General features: G+C 39.1%; 1 pseudogene; it reads right to left on the reverse strand.

The window, feature by feature from the left end:
* Positions 1-6,459: 6,459 nt before the first annotated feature.
* On the reverse strand, positions 6,460-9,868 carry LOC133774330 (beta-chimaerin-like; annotated as a pseudogene).
* Between the last annotated feature and the right edge of the window lie 320 nt (positions 9,869-10,188).

Below are 10,188 nucleotides of genomic sequence, written 5' to 3' on the forward strand. Positions count from 1 at the left end.
TAATGGAAATTATTGAATATTTTTGTGGCCTAATAGATGCCAGTGTAAAAGAGGATAATGATGGAGATGTCACCAATTTCTCCCTTTTTGGCTGCTATAGTACAGAATGGACTTTATATTTTTTAGTGACCCTAATTAATCAATTTTCAATTAATTAGGTTTGATGATATGTATTCTGATTCTTTATGCTAGGCTGCCTCAATAGGACCCTTCTCTATTTCCTGATTTCCATTCATCAACCAACCTCTGGGTGAAACTGTTGTGTGCCTCCTTCCCCAAAGCAGCCTTCCCATATATCTACTTACGCATATTTTTTCAGGTTCACTCCCTTAGTATTTTCCTTTGTCTTTTCAGGGAACATCCAGACGGATCTATCAGATCTTAGATCTCGCGAGATTCCCACACAGGGTGAGTCCGTCTCTTTCAGTCATGGAATCCCAGTTGGTACTGTCTGTGTTTTTAGCACCATTGGGATTCCATGCATCCTTTTCTCCTCTTAGCTCTCAGCCCATTTCTTACTGTCAATAATGGTGAAAAGTCTACAATTCTTCCCTACCTGGAGGCTAACCTGACAGTTTTATGGATGCTGGTTTAAGACTTGAGACTCCAGGATCAAAGATGAAGATCTGGTTTTGCTTGCAACAGTAACAATAATTAGAGTATCAGTATTCCTGTGCTGATCTCTAATCCTGGCTTCTACAGAGCAGTGAAAAGAGGGTCATAGGATGTCTGTATGTGAAGTGTGATGTGCATACCTGGATCTTTATATTTTCCAGTAAGCATGTTGGTCTTCACCCAGATGGGCACAGGATCTCTGTCTTTCATGGCTGTTTTCCATATAAACATGCTGGGAAAAAAAAAAAAACTGGAACAAAGTGTCTTGCTAATAAATTGTGCAAAAATTTACCCCAGGGAGAGCTGTATCCATCCCTTGACTCTGTACCCTGGAAGGTGATTAGGTGCTGCCTCTGCTGGTGTCGGCTCTTAGTTTTCCCACCGCTAGCATGACTGTGGTTTGAATATAATTTGGCTCCCAAACTCACGTAGGATATTAAATCCCAAAGTCATAAATTAATGGTACACCAAGGCAGAAACTTAATTCAGTGATGGTGATTAGAGGGGCCTCGTAGCAGGTACTTAGGTCATTGGGGTTGTTACCAGCAGGTAGTTCTCAAATACAGTCGTTAAATTCTGAGCCTGCTGGATCTCATGCGATCCTTTTCCCACATGATGCTGTGATTGTCATCTGTAACTCTCCTGGACACCAGACCAATGGGAACACCCAATTTTGGACTTGACCCTCTAAAAGTGTGAGCTAAATGAGTCTTTCCTCTTTGTGAAGTTAGCTGTCTTCTGTATTTTGTTGTAGTAATGAAAAGCTAGATAATATACCCAACCACAGTTGCCTCATTCTGCTCCTGTATTAGGATATTATTTGCTCTCTTTCGTTCTCCCATTTTTTTTTTTGAGCATTGCTGGTGATTATAATTGAAGAATAAGTCATTATCCTACATAAACCTGGAAATCTTCTAATTACTTTATTTAAAAATTCAAATAATAATTACTTAAATGCTATATGTTTTTTTTCAAATTGTTGATTCCATCTATATACTAAATGTAGAAAGTCAAAATGGATATAAAATAAGATATAAATATAGACTTTGACATTATAGTTAATTATTTAGCTGATAGGAGTTGGTAGAAAACAGGTAGCAGTGGTATAAATATGGATGTGCTATTTTCATCATTTTATATAATACATAGCAAGTAGATACTGGGTAACAGTTTTACATCATTAGTAGATATTGCCTATTCATTCATAAAGATTCAATAGAGACTTGAGGCTAATATTTCATAATAAAATTTAATTACCATAAAACAAGTGATTTAATATTTTTCACTAAAATCAAGAAGATAGTAGAAGGAAAGGGGCAAGAAGTAGCATTATTTGTTTAAATTATTTCTTTATTCATAATGAGAAGTGAATAGGTACTCTCTGAAAGTGATAAACATATAGAGACATAAATATTCTATTAACCACTTTAGAGAAAACTATTTCATTAAAGGAAATAGCTGGGCTGACATTGTGTCACTGTGGTTAAGCCACTGCCTTAGACATCTGCATCCCATGTGAGCACCAGTTCGACTCCCAGTTGCTCCACTTCCAGTGCAACTGCCTGCTAATGTGCCTGAGAAAGCAGGAGAAGATGGCCCAAGCATGCAGACCTCTGCCACAAATGGAGTTCCAGGATCCTGGCTTTGGCCTGGCACAGACCTGCCATTGTGGCCATCTGTGGAGTGAACTTGCAGAGGAAACAGCTCTCTTTCTCTACCTGTTTGTCTGTTTCTTCCCTCTGTAATTCTGCCTTTCAAATAAATCTCAGTCTCTCTCTCTCTTTCTCTCTCTCCATTTTGAGAATGGAGCATTTCACTTTGTGCACTTCTATACTTCTTTGAATTTTGGTTTTAACAAATATATGCATGATTTTATAACTTAAAACTTTTATAATTTAAGATATAACATTTCAAAGGCTAAGGAGTTACCTCTAACAATTATAACAGCCAATACAAAAATCACTAGAGGGCTAGAGCTTTCTCCTTGGAGAGCTCTAGATTATGGTTTGTTGTAATACGGAATCCACATAGTCAAAGTTCGGAATAAGACATTATATTTATGGCCTCAGGCAAGAGAACAAGAGACTGGATCAAAATGGAAACATGTTCTATAAAGTATGTCATTTTCTAGACTGCTGTAAATGCAGCTATGAAATTATTTAAGATAAAAAAGTTCAGACTGTCACCTACCATGAAAATGTATAAGGCTGGTGGTACCCAATAGTGAAATTATGCTGCTTAAAAATGGAGAGGGAAGATATAATACTACATTCAGTTGTTCTAACTTATTAATTTCTAGAGTTTTGTCTTCAGTATAGAAATTCATTATCAAATGAAGCCTTGTCTCTCTTAGTGGAGCTTTTTTTTTTTTTTTTTTTTTTTTTTTTTTTAAGAAAAAGTGTAGTAGAGGGTTGGGTGCTGTGATGCAGTGTGTTGAACTGCCAGTTAGGAAGCCCATATCCCATAATGGAGATGTGTTCAGGACTTGTTCAAGTCCTGGCTACTCCACTTCTGATTCAGCTTCCTCTTAATGTGCCTGGGAGGCAGCAGATGATGGCTCAAGTACTTGAGATTTTTCCCATACACATGGGAGACTCTGATGGAGTTCTTGGCTCTTGGCTTTGGCCTGGTTCCACCATAACTGTTGTGAGTATTTGGGGAGTGAATCAGCTAATGGGAGATCTCTCTTTGTCTCTCTACTTCTGTCTGTCTTTCTGTATCTCTCTCTCTGTCTCTGTGCATTTCAAATAAGGTGAAAATAAATTCAAAAAAAGAAAGACAAGCGTAATAGAAAAGATTGGAGTAACTCATATCTGGGTTTCAATTCTGGTTTTTGCTGGCTAGAAATCTTACAGTCCTTAAGCATTCTTAGGCTCAACTTTTAATAGGCAAATGCAAATGATAATCTTAAATTTACCTTTAATTTTTTCGATTAAGTTATTTGTTGGATCCATGTTGCTGCTTTCTTGGCCTCATTAACCTGATTTTGGCGTTTATTATAGAAGACTTTTGAAGTGGGAAACTCTACATTGTTAAAATTAGAATATGTAGTAGAATACATTCATTCTTTCTTTCAGTAAATGTTTATTGAAGGGTTACTGCGCACCTTATGGTGCACTGTGCGAAGAGTGGGGATTTACTTCTAAGAAACACAGATAAGATGCCTGCCCTCATAAAGCTTCTACTCTAAGAGGGAAACTGGCACTCGTTGAAGGTTGAAGTATCATATTAACACTTGCAAACCAAGACATGTGCAGTGAAGGGATCTTGTTTTATGATAACAAGTAGTAATGAAAAAAGGCTTAAATCCAAGCAATCAAGAAAGGCTTCTCAGAGAAAGGGATTGTTGAGCTGAAGATGAGAAATTAATATGAGGTATATAGAAAATTAGAGAAAAGAAGAGTTTTCCTGGGAGAAGGGGCCAAATGGGTAAAGATGTGTGGGCTGGGAGAGCAAACTGATGTCAAGGAGGCCATGGAAGGTTGGTGCAACTGGCAGAGGGAGTGACGGGAGACTGGTGCAGGCATGGCAGGGACAAAGGGCATCATCTTTCTGGTCTCCAGACACATGTAACACTTTGCCTTGTAAACATTCAACACGTATGTAATAAAAACAGCAATTTCAGAATTTATTAAAAGCATTGTTTGCAGCGGCACTTTTCATCAATAATTCAGGTTAATTCATCAGCTCTCAAAACAATATTGTGAGGTGGCCACACTTTGCTACTACTCTGTTACTAATGAAAGAATAGCTAGCTAAGTGAGAGCATAGCTTGGCAATCACAGGATCTGGGACTGGAGCTGACACTCTTAGTCACTACACCATATTTGATGCCTTTTGGGACTGAATGAATAAATGAGCAAATGAGATCACTTTCACTTGACACTCTGCAGACTAAATTGGGAGCATGTTTTCTTTGAACTGTTGTGAATTAGCTCTATGGCTTCATGCACTTAGTGAGCATTTTATTAGGAGCTAAAACACAGGCTATTATTTACTGAGCACTTCTGTGCCAGTTATTGTGCAAAAACCGGACATGCGTTATCTCTGTTATTTGTTGATATGCTATAAACCAAGTTACTCTGTGAACTTACGGAGATAGGGCCTTGATTTATTTGTCTCTGTACCAGTCGTGCTCGTCCTACTGTTTGTCTTCAATAAATCTGCCTTTCCCCATTCTGTCTTTTCATTCTGTATTAGTACAGTTTTAATTGCATAAGTGCAGGGAGAAGAAGTAGGTGACCTTTTAAGAACTTCCAGAAGCTGTAATTCTGAATGTCCAATCAAGCTGCTGTTAACGCAAACTATATTTTAGTATGTAGCAGCAGGCTCAGTTAATTGAAAGATTGTCCTTAAATTCAAAAAAGGCTGATGCAGAAAGATGCTTATAATTTTCAGCCAAATGTACATTCTCTAAAAATGTGCTTTAACATGCCTAATGAAGTTGTTTACTCTGGTATTCTATCTGCATTAAAAAGGGTTGGAAATAGATATTTTTAAAGAGGAGATATTGTGGCAAGACTTTTATGGTTATTTATCTGGGTTCTAATCCACCTGAAATGATTCCTTCCTCAGGCCTGCCTCGGGCCAAAACAATGTGAGAAGAGCTAGGGCTGACCACAACCCTCAGTTCTCTACATCATTCTATTTATAAAACTAACATCATAAAGAGATGTTGCAAAATATTGAGGTTAAAAATTATTTGCAATAAAATAAATTCTAAACATGTAATAGGGTATTAAAAAAAGTGATTGCCACAATACAAGTCAAATCACCTACAGTTAACCACATACGTATTATATATATTACTTATAAAGCTATTAATCCAATTTAACAACATCCAGGGCACTAATGTTAAGAAATTGCCAAAAAGCACTAAATGGAATTTACGGAGATGAATAAAAAGCTTAATTATGAAGTAGACTTGGGATATTCCAGTTGGTAAATGAGGCTGTGAAATTGTCTTTTGTTAAAGAGGAGTATTAATGACTATGTTAGTGCTTGACTAATATTTTATGATACTTAGTCTGCTATTATGTGAAATGCTTTATACATCATCCTGGATGATAGTTTGGAAGTAGTTTTAAGGCCTACTTTATACCTTGCTGGAGAATTACAGTCTGTTGACACTGACTATCTATTAAAATAGTTTCAAAATGCAGCACATATGGTTAATGATAATCAGGAGAACTTACTGCAGCTTGCACAGTTTTCTTTTAATCATTGTGTTTTTTGGAAATTTTGGTGAATATATGATATTTAACCAGACAGAAGACTTTAAACAGTGTCCTAATAGTAACCAACACACAGTTGTATGCCAAAGTAGTCACCATTTGATAACAACATGACAAAGGGCAAGAGAACCTAGATGTCTTCCACAGTTTACCTTCTGAGAAGCTGAAGTTTGGATGTAAAAAGAAAGACCTGCAATATTATGCTCCAAGAGAAATGTTGTAAAGCCTTTTTACATAAAATTAGATGATGGGGTTAAGTTGCATTCCCTCTGTGATTTTTCACAAGGTACCACTGTCTTCCTTTGCCTCACCTGCGTGCACCTATCCCATGATTTAGCTCTTAGTTTTTTGGTCTCTTGGTACTGTTCCTGTAAATTTAGGTGTTACATCTACTTTCACATCTACAACTTAAAAAAAAAAACACCTTTATTTTATTCATTTAAGAGGCAGACAACTAGAGAGAGAGAAAGGAGTAAGAGACAGAGACAGAGGCAGAGACAGACAGACACAGAGAGTGCAAAGACAAATCAAGTGCGAGAAATGTTTTTATTCCTTTAGCTGAATCAACTTAGAAGGGACGGGGGCCCCTTGAGCTCCTGTCCCTGGTGGCTTAGGACAGAACATCTTCGTTTTCTATCAAAATCTGCACAATCAACATCTGGTACCGCATGTCGTGCAGGGTGGTGAGGGTGTTGTCCTCGGGCGGCCTCATCAGCGTGGGCCCGAAAATGATCCCCAGGTTTTCCGCGTTCATGAAATTGTCCTTCTCGTTCAGGGTGACCTTCTTGAGGTGGATCATCAGGTATTGCAGGGTCTCGTAGTGGACAGGTGGCAGCAGCATCAGCACTTCGTGGACGGCTTCCAGCCTCTCGTCTGCACTGGAGATTTTTGCTGCCTCTGTGAATTTGGAATAGGTGATGTGATGACAGGGATGGGCAGGTCTCGGAAGCAGAGTTTCATGGCTCCAGTGATGATGTTGATGTCTGGGTAGATGTTGGCAGATATGTCTACCTTTTCTCCATCTCTGTCAAATGCCATCTTGACATCCTCAATGTGCTCAGTGAACCCTGAGACTGTAACTTCCTTCTGACGTTAATCCTCTCGCTTCAATCTCCTAGATGCACATGTCCACCACCCTGGGTCTCTGCGTGTTGTGCGCCTTCACGAGCGTGGTCAGGTCACAACAGTACACCTTCTTGATCCTCTTGAGGTCGGGCTGGCAGTCGTTGGGCACCTGCTTGGAGCACTGCTTGTGCACATTCAGCCCACAGTCTGAGTACCGGACCCCCTGGGCAATGAGCCCCCACATGAAGTTGGCACAGTATTCACACCAGTGTGGGCCTCAGAAAGTGTGCACCTTAAAGTTGTGTGTCTTCTCATAGTTGAAGTGGTTGTCATTGTGTGTGAGGGTGGCCCTTCGGACCAGGCAGGAGATCTTCTCCATGCCCGGGTGCTCTTCACTTGTGATGCTCGTTTTCCTGGACTCGTTTTTGGACCTGCTCAGCCTCCTGGAGACTTTTTCTCGGAGCAGAGTGGCGTAGCCAATGTGCTCATAGATGGGGTTCGTTGTCTCCCAAATACACACAGAGGCCAGGACTGGGTGATTAATAAGCTGGGAGCTGAGAAATCAATGCAGGTCTCCCACAGGGGTGGTGAGGACCTGAGTACTTGAGCCATCATTGCTGTCTCCCAGGGTCTGCATTGGCAGGAAGTTGGAGGTAGAACTGGAGCCAGAACTCAAGCCGAGATACTCCAATATAGGATGTGGAATGGACCACTTGGTGGCTTAACTGTTATGCCAAGTGCTTGCCCCTACAAATTTCCTCTTCATCTGAATAATACTTGAATACCACATTTTCAATCTTGGCCTTCAGAAATTCAGGATCCTACTGCCTCTTGTTTCTAGCTGAGAATTTCAGTTTGGTTCTCTGTCACTTCACCTGTGCATGTGGAAGTTTAATTGCTATCCTCCCTAGACCCCCTTCTAGATTTCTCTGTCAGAAACTCCCAAGCCATTGTTCTGTCCCATGTCTAGAGTGCCCATTTCTGTCAGGATGGTCACTGCTTTCCAACCTCCAGGCCTAAGAATCTCAGGGTATCTGCTGTGCTTACACCATGGGTGTTAGTGTCACAAATCCCTGTAATTGTCTGGGTTCTCCTGAGATGCAAACTGCATTCCAGTCTCTACAATATAATAACAGATAATATTAATTGTCCCTAAATCTGCTCACATTCTAGACTGCCTTACCATAACATGATTAAGAAATCTTAGCCCAAAAATCAATGTCCTTGGAGTCTAACACTAAACTTCCATCATAATGTTATTCCCTACTATACAGACACAATAAGCAATAAAGAAATAAAATAAAAACCCCAGCTTCAAAAATGATCTGCATGTTATTTCCTAATGCTTGGTGGGAGAATAGTGTGACATGTGGTGTGGGATAAAGAGGGCTCTGGGATCAAATCCTGACTACGTGGCATTGGGCTTCTGCTTACCCTCATATGACTGACAATAGGCTTGTTATCTGTACAAGTGGTGATTCCATCCTTGAGTATCCTCTGTGTGTGACTCTGGTCCAGGAATTATTTTAGACATTAAACATACTTCAGTTGAATAAGACAGAACCCTCCTGGAGCTTGCAGAAAAGTATTAAATAAACTAATAAGTTATATATAATTTTTGGTAATGAAAATGTCATGAAGAAAATGAGTCAGACCAACTTTGATGGAGAGAGGCAGACAGGGTAATGGTAGGGAGGCCACCTTAGGCAAGGAGTTGGTGCACAGGTTCATCTTAGGGCCAATCTCAAAAGGTGTTTACAAGATTAACTGAGATGATGCATGGAACAGAGTCACCTCCCAGGAAATGCTAGCTCTTCTATCATCCTTGTTCTTGACTCCACTGCATCTTGACCCATAGGAAAGTACTTCTGACCCTACTCACGTCCTGAACTTTTTCAAGGCCTATTTGCAATTCTGTGTCATTCTTAGCCCTGCCTCCTTCATTGACTTCTATTATGCATTTCCAAACCCAGGAAATGTCAATACTCTGACTTAAAAATATTTGTGTTTGGTATTTAATTATGTGCAGCCTTGGAATATCTCTTAATATACATTATTTTGAACTTTTGTATTGGGATTTGACTTCTAGTTATGGATATTTATTTATTTATTTTGCAAGTAGAATGTTCACTCTCCCAGGACAGGGCAAGGCTTTATGCTTTGGATTTAAAAAAAAAAAGTGAGTGAAATTATGTATACTTAAAGGCATGTAATTGGTATTGGTGATAGATTAACACCATATGATCTTTATCATCAACCCCCAATGTAGAAGAAATTATCCTGCATATGAATTATATGAGTTGGTGATTACAGGTAATAGGCAGTTTAGATCAATGTTTTACTTTATATTGGCTTTCAAAGTTCCATGTGAATTCTCCAAGATGGCCACATTGATGCTTGCTCTCACTGTAAAAATGTTTCTCATTAAGCAGCACTTCGATCATATAGGCTTTTATATACTTAGAAAGTATTGTCCTACAGCAATGAAGGTGATGTCATATAGAGTGTACTGAGTAGGAGTAATGTTATTTACTTCACATTGCTAATGTAAAAGACTGCTTAGTGAAAGGCCTTACCCCACTGGAAAGAATGAGAGTGGAGGATTGTACATTACTGCTTTGCTGCCTGCAGTAGGAGCCGAAAGAAAAATGGCAGCCACAGCACTTAAAGTCTAAACTGTCACCTGGATGAGGCTGTGGTGTCTGGTTCATTTCCCAAATTGGGTAATTGCAGCCATGGAAGAATAGTGATGTTCCCTCAGTGTCAGGCAATCAAAAACATCATCTTTGTATACAAAGCACAGCCCATAAATGCTAAAATGTCTGTTTTTCTGTGTGATTCACTTTTCGTGACATGAACTCCTACATACTCCGATAGACAACCACTGTTCTGATCTTCATAGGGACAGCAAGGGCAGGCATGAGATCATTCAACACTTGATGCTCAGTTATCATCTGCTTTTCTTTCAAGTGTTTGTACAGATTTTTTTTTCATGTTCCCACAGACTTAACAAGCAAAAGAAAAGCTTAAAAATACAGAGTCAATAAAATGTTATGATGAAAGGAAAGTGAAGGAAACCCAAAGGATAGAAAATAAAAAAAACGTTTGAAAACTCCATCATTCAGAAGCAACCATTAGACCATTGATGCATATTTGCTTATATTAATTTCTACCTTTGAAGTTTATGAAACTTTTCTTTCATTCAAATGGTTGGTGACCTGCTTTTTTTGTTAATGTACTGTGAACATTTTTCATGTCACCAAATACTCTACCA

Source organism: Lepus europaeus, chromosome 15, assembly GCF_033115175.1.
Source record: "Lepus europaeus isolate LE1 chromosome 15, mLepTim1.pri, whole genome shotgun sequence".
NCBI lineage: Eukaryota > Metazoa > Chordata > Mammalia > Lagomorpha > Leporidae > Lepus > Lepus europaeus.